Source organism: Molossus molossus, unplaced genomic scaffold (genome assembly GCF_014108415.1).
Source record: "Molossus molossus isolate mMolMol1 unplaced genomic scaffold, mMolMol1.p scaffold_m16_p_8, whole genome shotgun sequence".
Lineage (NCBI taxonomy): Eukaryota > Metazoa > Chordata > Mammalia > Chiroptera > Molossidae > Molossus > Molossus molossus.
In genome coordinates, this window is record NW_023425402.1 from 24,481,086 (window position 1) to 24,494,868 (window position 13,783).

Consider the following 13,783-nt stretch of genomic DNA (forward strand, 5'->3'; position numbering starts at 1 on the left):
TTACATTAAGAATATTAAATATTTGTGTTAATGCACGTGGCTTTACCAAAGAATAATAATTAACCTTGGGAAATTATTAAATATTTGTTTTTCTTTTCAAAGTCATTCCCTGATTTGCATTCTTTATTGTTTCATGTTCTAACCTAGGGTGGAAATCCCAAGACATTTTCTAAAACCTTACAAGATGCCATTATTAATTTATCTTCTGTTCTTAGTTTTATGTTCTTAAAAGGCTTCTTTCAATTGCAATGCCTTGAGCAGGAAGCATTTATAACTTCAGTTAATGGGCAAAGAATACTTAGAATTTCAGCAAGTATCTATAAAATGCATCTAACTGCCTCATAATTTACACTGATGGGATACATAAACAATAATGAGGTGTTCTGTATCTAAAAATATGTATATATATTTAAAAAACAAGCAAAAATATTTATAGTTTGCTTTGGAACACAATCATAAAGGTTCAATTAGAGGCAAGCAGCCAATACCACACCAGGCTTACCTATAAGTGCCCTTAGCTGTTCTGAGGACATCGTGGTGAGTATAGACTCTCAGACTCTAAACATTTCCTCAAAGAACTGACCTGTCAAAATCCATCTGCAATTAAATGATTTTTGAAAATTCGACATATTGTTTAAAAAATTTATTTTTCAAATTTTTTTATATCCTATGAAATGTAGCTCTATACTTAAAAATCAATCAAGGCCATATATTCCAGAATGCTCTGGGACAATATTATTGGGCCCTGAATCTTTTTTTTTTTTGAAAAAAAAATTTGTGAATTCAGTCTAAATATAGACAATTATCTAAAAAGTGAACACAATTATATGAGGAAAAAATTGCTGTTTATATTTAATAGCATCTATCACAACTGAATAATGAACCCTGAATTAAACTTTCAAAATATTCATTTTCTGAAAACAAAATGTTTTTTGGCAGGTTTGGGATGACATTTTAATGATCTTTGTTTGTTTCCTACTTTTGGTCTAGAAAAAAAGAAGTATTTTAGAGAAAATACATTATTTTTAATGATTCTATATTATTTAAAATTATTCCTGGTTTAATGCTTGACAACATCTATGACATGCATTTAGCTCTTAAATAGAATTAACAATTCTGCTAATAAAATACCATTTTCTGATAAATTGTCATCTCTGACTGGGCTATAATTGTATTTTATAGCTATTGATTGCATTAAATAGCTCATTTAAAAATATTTTGGTGGTGTTTTCTGGAACTATTTGGGAAGTATAGAGACAATATTTCATCCATATTTTAGCTTTTGCTTGGTTGGACTGTAAAAAACAATATGAGGAAAACCAGTTGAGGTTGGACAACTATATTCAGTCTGCACAATCTTCATAATAAATTTCATCTTTCAGCATATGAGATTTATTGATATTGAATAAAGAAACATATTTGAAATAATAATAATGTAATAAGAGAATATTTCTTGGAGATTCAATTGCTTAATCTTATACTTCAATTGTTCCTATTAAAATATATAAATTACCCAATTTGATATCTATGTTTTATAAATATTGGGCCAAGAGCATACTAAGTTATCAAGACTTGTCTTTTTTATTTGAAATAGCTTCTTGCCTGCCATTATAAAACATAATCTGACATCCAAATGAACTTTTATCCAATACCATAATGTCATTGCCAGGCCTGACTTCACAGCTTCATCTGCTTGGTTCATCTCCAAACTCTAATCTTTTCACCATACCCCCAGGAGAGCTACATTGAACTTGACTACACTATCTTTGATGTGCTCTCATCAGTTAGGTACCGAACAGGGTTTATTCTCCTGTTGAATCTGTAATGTGCACACCTCTCTCTAAATCTTCATCAGACTCCACATGTCCTAAATCTTTCCCCTAATCCCTACTCTCTTCTCTTACTTTCAAGGTAGAGCTCTATTATATGATGTCATATCATATATGATGATGCTCATGTACTTTTCTTTTCGTCTTAGAATAAGCCAGTATATCCTCTTTTCCCCCCAATCCTATGAAGGGAGTCATTGCTCTTTAATCTTTAAAAGTAATATAGCCCAGTGGATAAAAACATGATGTCTGGATGTCTACATTCATTTCTTGACCTCACCGCTTCCAGATGGTAATATTGGGTAAGTCATTTAGCCTCCCTGTGGTTCCATTTATTGATTATAAAATGAGGATGATAATAGTATTCAACTTATTAGACGATTAAGAGTGTACTGATGTGTGCAAATCACTGAGAACAGTGCCTGTAACAGAACAAGAACCACATAAGAGTTAGATCTTACTATTAATAAGCCTTCCCAGGGTCATTCCCATCATTCTCTTGAATCTTTATTTGGTCTTTTGCCTTTGGACTCCTCTTCTTTGTGTGAAGAAAGCTCAAACAAGAAAACAAAATGAAACACTTCCCCATCCTTTTTCTTAATGATGCTGTAAACCTAGTAATTTCAAGACTTGCTATTTCTTCAAGTGATCAATAACTATTATCTCCATTCCCGCTCCATATACTTTGAATCCCTTCTTTTTAAAAACATTTGTCTTTATGAACCTATTTTTCAAAGCATTCTTTTATTCACCTCAACCACTCTACTAAAATTGCTCTCTCAAGCATAAACTGCTTGTCAGCAAACTAAGCTGAATTTCTTCAGTCCTTTGTCTAACTTTTATCCCATGTAGCCTTTGACATACTTGACCATAAACCCTCGAATCTTTCTCCTTGCTCTGCTCTTGGGATAATAAATATGCTTCCACTCCCTGATTGCTCCTTTTTTTGTTTGTTTGTTTCCTTCATGGATGCTTTTCTTCCTCTACCTCCTCTCTCTAATTGCCTCGCTTCAGATAGTTACCCACTCACAGGCTACCATGATTACTCTTACTACTGATAATTCTCAAATGTACATTTCCAATTCTGCTTCTCTGAGATCCTGTTTTGTAACTTCAGCCGCTTGCTTGTCAGTTCCCCTAGGATGTCATATTGTCACTTCAAACTCATCATTTATTTTGCCTCAGACTAGTTCTGCTCTAGTTTCCCTACTTCTGTCATTGGTAGAACAATTCTCAGTGCCCAGCCTCCAAATTTCATTAATCTGTTATGCTTTTTCTTCATAGCTAGTCATTTACCAAGTTCAGTGGATTCTTTTGTTAAGTCTGTCATGTTGTATTCTCTCACTATTTTTTATTATCATTCTACTTTACTTAAACCAATCTGCTCATTTCCCTCCAGGCAAGCTTCAGGGATTTCTTACTGTTCAACCTACTCATGCATTCCCTCCCCCATATAAAATACTTTCCTGCTTTTTCTCCTTACTTATGTAAACTATTCACTCTTGTGCTTTATAACCTAGTCAAATTATCCCCCCTTCTCTGTGGTTTCCCCATGCATAAACGTTCAAAATAGTATTTTTCTCCTTTGAATTTCTATAATCCTTACCTGTGCCAAGGTGTCCATGCATATTATAGGTTATCTAATTTTTTAAATGTTTTTTATTAATTTATTTTTGTTACAGATGTTTCTCCTTTTTTTCCCCATTGACACCCTCCTCCCCATCCCTCCCACCCCATAACTGGCTTTGTTGTCCGTGTCCATCGGTTATGCGTACATGGATATAAGTTCTGTGGTTTATCTGTCCCCTCCCCCCCACCCCCTCTTCTGAGGGTTGTCAGTCTGCACCCTACTTCCACGTCTCTGGGTCTTCCCAATTCCCCAGACTGTTATGTTCATTATATTCCACAAATAAGTAAGATCATGTGATATTTGTCTTTCTCTGTTTGGCTTGTTTCGCTTAGGATAATACTTTCCAGGTCCCTCCATGTTGTCTCAAACGATAAGAGATCTTTCTCTCTTACAGCAGCATTAGTACTCCATTGTGTATACGTACCACAGCTTTGATATCCATTCGTCTACTGTTTGTTGGACACTTGGGCTGTTTCCAGATCTTAACTATTGCAAATAGTGCTGCTATAAAAATGGGGGTACATATATTTTTTCTGATTGGTGTTTCAGGCTTCTTAGGGTATATTCCTAGAAGTGGGATCACTGGATCAAATGGCAATTTAATTTTTAATTTTTTGAGGTAACACCATAGTGTTTTCCACAGTGGTTGCACCAGTCTGCATTCCCACCAGCAGTGTACTGGAGTCCCCTTTGCTCCACATACTCACCAACACTTGTTTTTTGATGATTTGTTGAAGGCAGCCATTCTGACAGGTATGAGGTGATACCTCATTGTTTTAATTTGCGTCTCTCTGATGATTAGTGATGTTGAGCATTTCTTCATATGTCTCTTGGCCATTTGTGTGTCCTATTTAGAGAGGTGTCTATTTAGGTCCTCTGCCCATTTTTTAATTGGGTTCTTTGTCTTCCTTTTGTTGAAGTATATGAGAACTCTATATATCTTGAAAATTAACCCATTATCTGATATATCTTTGGCAATTATGCTCTCCCATACAGTGGGTTGCCTTTCCATTTTGATGATTTTTTTTTTTTTTTTTTTGGTACATGCCTGTAGCGGGAACTGAATCCGGGACTCTCTGGTCCGCAGGCCAATGCCCTAACCACTGAGCAAACCGGCCAGGGCAGTTATCTCATATTTATATGTTGTCATTGTGTTAGTGTTTATCTAGGATGTAATATGCTGATGTGGTGTTTTCCACATTATAGGTGTAGCAATAAATATGTGTTAAATCCTAAAATGACTCAACTTCTTCAGTAAGAGTACAGGATTGTTGAATATTTGGAATTACTTCTGTTTTAAGCAGAAACTAAATCTGAGTCAATTTATGGGTTTATCTATCAGTACATTGAGTACAATTTCAGTCCATTGAGAATCTCCCTCTTCTGAGGGCTGCATCCAGTTTCCAGCAAGCTTATGGAGTGCTTTGATATGGGAGCATAAGTAAGGTGGGAGTGTGAAGACAGGAGATCTGCTCTTTTTCTGCTATATGTGGACTCTGGTATCCCCTGGGCTGTCCTCAGTCCTGTCTGGTGTATGACCACTAATCATATAATGCATTGCTGTGTTATTCTTTCTTCACCAGCAAGTCATGCCTTCTTTGACTCTAGGTTAGCTACTTCTGAGCCTCGATAGTATGCATAGAAAAGCATACTGGGAGCAGGTAAACTTTGTGAGGCTATCTCAGAACCATCAATTTGGATACCCTACATATCCTTCTCTACTCTTCAGTTCCTACTCTCTTTGTTATAGGAAACTCCACAAAAATTCATTTGTGAATTTGCCTACTTGCTAAAAGTTGTTTGTGACCCCCAAATCAATTCTCATTGTACTTTTATGGTCATTAGTGGACGTGTGCTCAGTTGAGGTTGAACAAAGCAATGCCTTCCTTTCTTGTTTCAGCTCTCATGCTGTAAATAATTGTTCTTTTCATTTTCTATTTAGCACAGTGGGTTTTACATTTTTGTGCTTCTTGTTGTTGTTTTGCTCTTTAAAAGGGTGACAAAGCACAGTGCTAAAGTGCTGTCTAATGTGTTTGATACTGGACACTAAATGGGTCCAAACGTGCCTATCACAACTTGAGTCAAATTAAGCAGAGACAGGGTTGAATCATACAAGAGTGCTTATTCCAATAATGCTGATGGTATGGAGAGAGCAGCAGGTCATCCTGAAAATTCTGTGCTGCCTTTTTCTGCCAGCTGCCTGATTATATAGGGACGAGGGAAGATAGCTACGTGCAGCTGCGAGCTGCAAGTATAACAGGGAAAGGAAAGAGGAGGGTCTGCAGTCTGGCCTCCAGGAGCTCAAAGTCTGATAACAGGGTGGCTTCTATCTTCTATAATATTGCAAACAGTTCAGCCATTCTTGGGACCAGAGATGGTTAGCATTCCTGGGGCAAAGACCTGGAGGGGGTCAGGGTCCATGCACAGCACCCAAGTCAAAGCATGTCCTGTCCTTGGTCTGTTCTCAAAAGATATTTATTTTCTGAGTAATAGATTTATCCAGGCTCTGAGGCATCTTATCTTCCTGCAGCCCTGTTTTTCTTCTAGCAATTTCTTCCTCCAGTTTCCTAGGGTCTGTCAAAAAATCTTTTATCTATAGTTAGTAAGGTGAATAATTATTAAACAACCGTGGTTCTATTCTCATTACATGCTCTCCCCTATAATTTTCTAAGTGCAAGAAGGCTGTGGTGTGACTAACAGAGGAAATATGCATCTCCGGTAAGCTTCCTTTAGACATGAGTTAGAGTGCTGTTGGCTATGAGTTCAGTGTTAATGAATCAATAAGATAAAGTAAAGTGTCTTTAAAAAGAAACACACAGCCTGGCTGGTGTGGCTCACTGCTTGAGTGTCAACCCATGCACCAAGTGGTTGCCAGTTCGATTCCTGATCAGGGTACATGCCCAGGGTGTGGGCCAAGTCCCCAGTGTGGGGCATGCAGGAGGTGACCAATCAATGTTCTCTCTCATCGATGTTTCTATCTCTCTTTCCCTCTCCCTTCCTCTCTAAAATTAATAAAGGAAACACACACACACACACACACACACACACAAAACAAGGTTATATTCAATTGGTTGATGAAAATATGATTAGACCTGTAGAAACACAATCTGTATTTCCCGTTGGAACAATGGTTCAAATTTTTTTCTTTTTTTTTTGAAATTAATTTATTTTTGTTACAGCTGTTTCTCCTTTTTCCTCCATTGACACCCTTCTCCTGATCCTGCTCTTGTTCAATATTTTCTAATTTTGTGTTTGCAGTGACTTTATAGAACATAACAACTGTGGATAATGAGAATCCATTGTATCTTTGTTTGGGTTTTCTGAGAAAAGGATTCACGTATTGGTGGTTAATTTGGGAGGTGGTTCCAGGACTTACCAGTTAGTGGAGTAGGAAACTGAGGAGAAGACATCTAATAATGGGTATATCATCAAGCAAGTGACTACTATGGGCAATCTGAACTTGAGTTTACCAGGGCATTTTGGGAGATAATAAAGAACACAGAGCTCAGAGTTAGGTGATCTGAGGTAGGGGGAGGGGAATCATGCCAGTCATCTCCTGAGGGCTGTTCCTGGGTGACAGGAATATTAATTCCCAGATAGAACCTTCAGGCAAAGAGAAGCAAGGACAAGTATTTTGAAGTTCAGAGGCTGGTACTACAATGTCAAGACTCGAGCTTACACAGGCAGGTAGTGATTTATATATATTAACAAATCTCACATTCATGATCTAAATTTGAAGTCGAGGATCTTGCAAATCAAAACTTTGACTATCAAAATTCAAGGGAATTTTCTGTATTTTTGACATATTATGCCTTGGGCTTCATACCACTACTTAAACAATAAATAGTACAAAGGAAATGTATGTCTAGATATGTGGGGTTACTATCTTAAAATTATATCCCATCCATGGTCATTTTGTCAATTTCCCTCCATTTTGCAATGCTTTTAAATTTTTTTTAATTTCAGAGCTTGTAAAGTACCATGCACAACACATTTGTTTATGTCTAGGTCAAAGTCTAGTGGAGTTCACCTTCTATTTCTGAGAATTCATTTCACTTAGAAAGATTACACTTCCTAAGCACCACTCACTCATACATTGCCTTGGGAGTCTCTACTTTCTTGGCCCTCACGTGAGAAACCTAACATTCATGTAATGTATGGAAGTAGAAAGTTTATTGCTCTCCATAACTTTTGTTCTTTTCATCATCCTCTGCCTCATTTATTCTATCTTCTACTCTCAATCTCTGAGGTATCTGTATCTTTTTTAAGTCACACTCAAATTTCAACTTTTCTGGCCTACCCATGTCCACATTCCAACTTAAGTACTCAACTTTGTTTACTTTTTCCTCTTTTCTTATCCAAAATACATTTTCTTTTATTATTGTGCACACCTACAGGTTATGTAGACAGGAGGTTATCTCTTATCCTTGTCTCCCCTGAGTCTGCCGATTTGCACTAGCAACTAACAAGAAAACACATGGCCCGTCCAAGAACAGAACTAAAAGGAGTGAAAACTAAGCCCTCAGAATCCAGATGACTTTTCTGATCTGTTGGCAGGAGAAAGGCTGGGATTTCATACTCAAAAAGGCTTTATTTACAGGGAAAGTTTGAGAGGTTTTACTGGAAAGAATAGAATCTTTATAGATACAGAGACAGCTTTGAAGCTAAAGGAGAAAATGCATTATCATCCTGAGAACATCTTCTCTTTCAGTTTTCAAAAATTACAGTATTAGGGGCCAAGTTGGTGACATGCTGTCATTTTAATTCACTTCTTACACTATAGCTTTCACTTGAGAGCGTGAAGGGGTTATTCATCTTTTACCTCTGTTCTTCCTGCCCAGCATTCCTCCCAGCCCTGACCACTTCTCTCCTGCTCCCACTTGTAGCCCCCCAGGGTGCTAAGGTCAAGGCAAGACTTCAAGGTCTCTCATGGACAGAAGAAGAATTTTCCTGTGTAGGACCACCATATGTCCTGACGTGGCCTGGACAATTTTTTTTCCTCAGTGTTTTAATTTTTATTTAAAATAATTATATAGAAAGGTAGACTCTTTTTGGCCTACATTTAAATAATTTAAAATTTTAATAGATTGTATACATTATGTAACCATCACATGCTCATGATAAAAAAAGTTCCATCCTTGCCCCAATTTCTTTTTTTTTCTTATAGTTTTTTAAAATTATTTACTTTATTTTTGTTACAGATGTTTCTTTTTTTCGCCCACTGATTCCCACTCCCCCTCCCTCCCTGCCCTGTCCCCAGCTTTGTTGTCCATGTCCATTGTTCATGCATACATGCATAGAAGTTCTGTGGTTTGTCTCTTCCCCACCACCCCTCTTCTGGGGATTGTCAGTCTGTACCCCACTTCCACGTCTCTGGGACTACTCCATTCCTCAGACTGTTATGTTCATTATATTCCACAAATAAGTGAGATCATATGATACTTGTCTTTCTCTGTTTGGCTTGTTTCACTTAGGATAATACTTTCCAGGTCCCTCCATGTTGTCTCAAACGATAAGAGATCTTTCTTTCTTACAGCTGCATAGTACTCCATTGTGTATATGTACCACTGCTTTGTTATACATTCGTCTACTGATGGATACTTGGGCTGTTTCCAGATCTTAGCTATTGTAAATAGTGCTGCTACAAACATGGGGGTACATATATTCTTTCTGATTGGTGTTTCAGGCTTCTTAGGGTATATTCCTAGAAGTGGGATCACTAGGTCAAATGGAAGTTCAATTTTTAATTTTCTCAGGTAACACCACATTGTTTTCCATAGCGGCTGCACCAGTCTTCATTCCCACCAGCAGTGTACTAGGGTCCCCTTTTCTCCACACCCTCACCAACACTTGTTTGATGATTTGTTGATGGCAGCCATTCTGACAGGTGTGAGGTGATAGCTCATTGTTGTTTTAATTTTCATCTCTTCAATGATTAGTGATGTTGAGCATTTCTTCTTATGTCTCCTGGCCATTTGTATGTCCTGTTTGGAGAGCTGTCTATTTAGCTCCTCTGCCCATTTTTTAATTGGGTTCATTGTCTTCCTTTTGTTGAGTTGTATGAGCACTCTATATATATTGGAAATTAACCCATTATCTGATATATCATTGGCAATTATGCTCTCCCATACAGTGGGCAGCCTTTCCGTTTTGATGATTGTATCTTTCGCTCTGCAGAAGCTTTTGAGTTGGAAGTAGTCCCATGTGTTCATTTTCTCCTTTGTTTCTATTGCCATAGGTGATGTATCAGTGAAAATTCTGCTGCGTGTTATGTCTGAAATTTTGTTGCCTACAGTTTCTTCTAGGATTTTTATGGATTCATGAGTCATATTTAAGTCTTTTATCCATTTTGAGTTTATTCTTGTGTATGGTGAAAGTTGATGGTCTAGTTTTATTTTTTTTGCATGTAGCTGTCCAATTTTTCCAACATCATTTATTAAAGAGGCTGTCTTTACTCCACTGTATGCTCTTGCCACCTTTGTCAAATATTAATTGAGCATATTGCCTTGCGTCCATTTCTGGGTTCTCTGTTCTGTTCTACTGGTCTACATGCCTGTTCTTGTGCCAGTACCAGGCTGTTTTGATTACAGTGGCATTGTAGTATAACCTGAAATTTGGTAACGTGATCCCTCCAACTTTGTTCTTCTTTTTCAAGATTGCTGTGGTTATTTGAGGTGTTTTTTGGTTCCATATGAACTTTTGAAGTATTTGTTCTAATTCTGTAAAGTATGTCGTTGGTATTTTGATGGGAATTGCATTGAATCTATAGATTGCTTTGGGTAGTATGGACATTTTAATGATGTTAATTCTTCCAATCCATGAACAGGGTATGTGCGTCCACTTTTTAATATCTACCTCTATTTCTTTTTTCAATGACCTATAGTTTTCTGCGAATAGGTCCTTTATTTCTTTGGGTAAGTTTATTCCTAGGTATCTTATTTTTTTTGCCACAATGGTAAATGGGATTGTTTTTTTAGTTTCTCTTTCTGTGAGTTCATCATTGGTGTATAAGAATGCCATTGATTTCTTGACATTAATTTTATATCCTGCTACTTTTCCAAATTCATTTATTAAGTCTAGGAAATTTTTGATGGAGTCTTTGTGGTTTTCTACGTATAGTATCATGTCATCTGTGAATAATGACAGTTACACTTCCTCCTTTCCAATTTGGATCCCTTTTATTTTATTGTTTCCTGTCTGATGGCTGTGACTAAGGCTTCTAGTACTATGTTAAATAAGAGTGGTGAAAGTGGGCATCATTGCCTTGTTCCTGTTCTTAAAGGAAATGCTTTTAGTTTTTGCCCATTGAGTATGATGTTGGCTGTAGGTCTTTCATATATGGCCTTTATTATGCCTAGATATGATCCCTCTATTTCTACATTGCTGAGTGTTTTTATCAGAAATGGATGCTGGATTTTGTCAATGGCTTTCTCGGCATCTATTGATATGAGCATGTGGTTTTTATTCTTCATTTTATTTATGTGGTGTATCACGGTTATTGATTGCAAATATTGTACCAGCCTTGCATCCCTGGGATGAATCCCACTTGGTCATGGTGAATAATTTTTTTGGTGTATTGCTGGATCCAATTTGCTAGTATTTTGTTCAGGATTTTGGCATCTATGTTCATCAGGATTTTGGCCTGTAGTTTTCTTTTTTTGTAGTGTCTTTTTCTGATTTTGGAATTAGAATTATGCTGGCTTCATAAAACGAGTTTGGAAGTCTTCCTTCTTCTTGAATTTTTTGAAATAGTTTGAGGAGAATGGGTGTTAGTTCTTCTTTGAATGTTCGGTAAAACTCCCCCGTGAAGACATCCTGGCCTGGGCTTTTGTTTGTTGGGAGAGTCTTGATTGCATCTTCAATTTCTTCTGTTGTAATTGGTCTGTTCAAGTTTTCTATCTCTTCCTGGTCCCGTTTTGGGAGACTATGTGTTTCTAGAAATTTGTCCATTTTGCTTAGATTGTCGAGTTTATTGCCATGCAATTGTTCATAGTAGTTGTTAACGAGCCTTTGTATTTCTGTGGTGTCAGTTGTTACTTCTCCTCTTTCATTTCTGATTTTGTGTATTTGGGTTCTCTCCCTTTGTTTCTTGGTGAGTGTAGCTAAGGATCCATCAATCTTGTTTATCTTTTCAAAAAACCAGCTCTTTGTTTCATTGATCCTTTGAATTGTTTTTTTGGACTCTTTGTTATTTATTTCTGCTCTGATCTCTACTATTTCCTTCCTTCTACTTGCTCTGGGGTTTTCTTTTTGTTTGCTCTCTAGTTCTTTAAGTTGTGAGGTTAGATAATCTATTAGAGATTTTTCTTGTTTTTTTGAGGTAGGCCTGTAGTGCTATAAACTTCCCTCTCAGAACTGCTTTTGCTGCATCCCATAGATTTTGTGTTGTTGTGTCTTCATTTTCATTGGTTTCCAGGAAATTTTTAATTTCTTCCTTGACCTCGGTAACCGAGTCATTGTTTAATAACATGCTATTTAGCCTCCATGTGTTGAAATGTCTTTGCATGTTCTTGTTGCAATTGATTTCTGGTTCCATGCCATTGTGATCTGAGAAGATGCTTGATATGATTTCAATCTTCTTGAACTTGTAGAGACTTCGTTTGTGGCCTAACATGTGGTCTATCTTTCAGAATGTCTCATGTCCACTTGAGAAGAATGTGAATTCTATAGTTTTGGTTGTAATTCTCTGTAGATATCTATTAAATCCTTTTGGTCTAGTGCTTCATTTAGAGTCTCTATTTCCTTGCTAATATTTTGTTTAGAAGATCTATCCACTGATATCAGCGGGGTATTGAAGTCCCCTGCAATGATTGTATTGCTATTGATTTCTCTTTTGAAATCCTTCAGAAGATTTTTATTATATTTTGGTGCTCCTATATTGGGTGCATATATGGTTATCAAGGTTATATCTTCCTGTTGGATAGATCCTTTCAATATTATGTAGTGGCCTTCTTTGTCTCTAGTTATGGCCTTCATTTTGAAATCTATTTTATCAGATATGAGTATTGCTACCCCAGCTTTTCATTGCTTTCCATCCCTTCAATTTCAACCTATGTGAGTCTTTTGTTATGAGGTGGGTCTCTTGTAAACAACATATAGATGAGTCATGCTGTCTTATCCAATCAGCTACTCTGTGTCTTTTCATGGGAGCATTCAATCCATTTACATTTAAGGTGATTATTGATATGTACTTATTTATTGCCATTTTTGCTTAGTGTGGTTCTATTTTTTTCCCATTTCTCCTGCTAATTACAGCAGTCCTTTTAACATTTCTTGCAGTGCTGGTTTGGTGCTAATGTATTCCCTTAGCCTTTTTTGTTTTTGTTTGTTTGTCTGGGAAGCTCTTTATTTGACCTTCTATTTTGAATGATACCCTTGCTGGGTAGAGTAGTCTTGGATTCAGATCCTTGTTTTTCATGACCTTGATTACCTCATGCCATTCCCTTCTGGCCTGTAGTGTTTCTGTTGAGTAGTCAGCTGAGAGCCTTATGGGGTTCCCATTGTAGGTTACCTGTTGCTTTTCTCTGGCTCCTTTTAAGATTCTCTCTGTGTCTTGAATTTTTGGCACTTTGATTACTATGTGTCTTGGTGTGGGCCTGTTTGGGTTCTTCTTACTTGGGGCTCTCTGTGCTTCTTGAACTTGAATGCCTTCTTCCTTCACCAAATTAGGGAAGTTTTCTGTCACTATTTCTTCAAATATATTCTCTAATCCTTGCTCATTTTCTTCTTCTTTGGGGACTCCTATGATGTGAATGTTATTACGTTTCCAGTTGTCCCACAGTTCTCTTAAGCTGTTTTCCTGTTTTAATTATTTTTTCCTTTTGGTTTTCTGATTGGTTGATTTTTTCTACCCTATCTTCTAATTCACTGAGCTTCCTCTACTCTGCTATTTAGACTTTTCAATGTGTTCTTTATTTCTGATATGTTATTCTTCATTTCTTTTTTGGTGGTTTTTAATTTCCAACTGGTTGATTTTCAACATTTCTATGTCTTTACTCATGGTGCTCATGTCCTTGCACATGCTGTTGAGCTTCCTCAAGATCATGGCTCTGAATTCTAGTTCTGTTAACTTGCTTAACTGCACCTCATTTATCTCATCTTTGGTAGATGTCTCTTGTTCTTTCATTTGGCTTTTGTTTCTGTTTCACCATTTTGTCTATCTCAGTGGGCTTTAGAGCCTGCCAAATTTTCCCTGTGGGTGTTGGTGTTCTGCTGTTTGTGGCTCCCTCTCCTGGGTTTGGATGAGGCAGGGAGGACCCACGTTAATCATTGCTATCAGGTCTTACTTTCCTGGTTAGTTTTGCTAGTCCAGGGAATGGTAGTT

At 37.0% G+C, this 13,783-nt stretch overlaps 1 protein-coding gene across 3 annotated transcripts in view; it reads left to right on the forward strand.

Moving 5' to 3' along the window:
- LOC118621157 (muscular LMNA interacting protein) overlaps window positions 1–13,783 on the forward strand; it is a 251,384-nt gene that overhangs the window by 212,696 nt on the left and 24,905 nt on the right. The window lies entirely within an intron of this gene.